Source organism: Elephantulus edwardii, unplaced genomic scaffold (assembly GCF_000299155.1).
Source record: "Elephantulus edwardii isolate Elephantulus edwardi_28Jun2011 unplaced genomic scaffold, EleEdw1.0 scaffold00099, whole genome shotgun sequence".
In the NCBI taxonomy this organism is placed as follows: domain Eukaryota; kingdom Metazoa; phylum Chordata; class Mammalia; order Macroscelidea; family Macroscelididae; genus Elephantulus; species Elephantulus edwardii.
This window is the reverse complement of record NW_006399849.1, coordinates 6,230,424-6,231,672: the sequence shown is the minus strand read 5'-3', so window position 1 is coordinate 6,231,672 and position 1,249 is coordinate 6,230,424. Positions and strand designations below refer to the sequence as shown.

Genomic DNA, 1,249 nt, shown 5'->3' with positions numbered 1-1,249 from the left:
AAAAAGAAATATAAATTAGGAGATATGTGGTGACATGCGGTATGGGACAGAGTGTACTTGAAATGGTAATGAATAGAAGACAGTGATGACATGAGAGGCTCTTGAAACAAAGTGGCTGGTGTGATGGATGCATTTATTTGAGATGAATAAACATGGAAAGGGAAAGTGAACCAATAGCAAAGATTCTTAAAGGCCAGTATTATTAAGTGGTTACACAAAAAGAAATTCAAAGAGAAGAGAAATTCTCTAGAAAGGATAATTAATAAAAGATAAAGATGACTTTCACTCAAATTCCAATCTCTGAAGGAGTGAGATAAAAGTGTAAATAGAAATGAGTGTAGAAGTCTGGAGGGGAAGTACATTTTAGAAAAGGTGACTGGAGAAAACTTCTTAAAAAGTTATTGAGAAAATAAAAGTTTGCTTATAATAAAGAAGAAATTCTTTGTGGACCTGTTGGAGTTATAAGATTGTGAAACTTTCTTTTTCATAAACATATCATAACAAGTTTGATATGGATACTCAGACTCCATTCTTCAAAAGTCTTGGTCTGCACAGGTAGGTTAGTAGTGGTATCAGCTCTTGGTCAATTATTCAGGACAAAGTTCCATATTGAAATGATATAGAGATGTAGCAATTGTTAGGGGCCATCAAATTTACTATAACTCATAGTGACTCTATGAACAATAGATCTGAACCATGCCCTTTCCTATGCTATCATCATGATCTCTGAAATGTCCAAGCCCACTGTTATGTTCATTGTGTTAATCTATATTACTGAAAGTCTTCCTATGTAATATCAAATTGTATTTTTAAAAACAAATATACAATATCTTCCTGCTTTCTTTCTTAATATAAATACAACAAAACTACTACATAAATAAAAAAATTATTGAATATTTTCACTAATATTGGCTTATAAACAGCTAGGTCTATGTTCTCTCCACTCCCACATTCCATCTTATCCACTCTACGTGCGCAAAGCTGGGCAAAGACACCATGTTTTTATTACACACTATTAGAGAATGTTATTGACTGGAAAGTATTGGCATTTTTACATGCATAAAATAACAACCATAAAGTGATGTTCCTGGTCTTAAAGGGAATGCCTTTAACCTCTCTCCATTGAGAATAATGTTAGCTCTCGGGTGTTCATAAATACTATGCTGCATTGAAAAACAAGGAACTCACGCAATATTATTCAAAATGGGTGAACCTGGAGGACATTATGCTGAGTGAGGTATCTCAGTCA

The 1,249-nt window shown here is 33.5% G+C and overlaps 1 protein-coding gene across 2 annotated transcripts in view; it reads right to left on the bottom strand.

Annotated features, from left to right (window-relative positions):
- PDE4D (phosphodiesterase 4D, cAMP-specific) overlaps positions 1 to 1,249 on the bottom strand; it is a 2,352,803-nt gene that overhangs the window by 1,247,709 nt on the left and 1,103,845 nt on the right. The window lies entirely within an intron of this gene.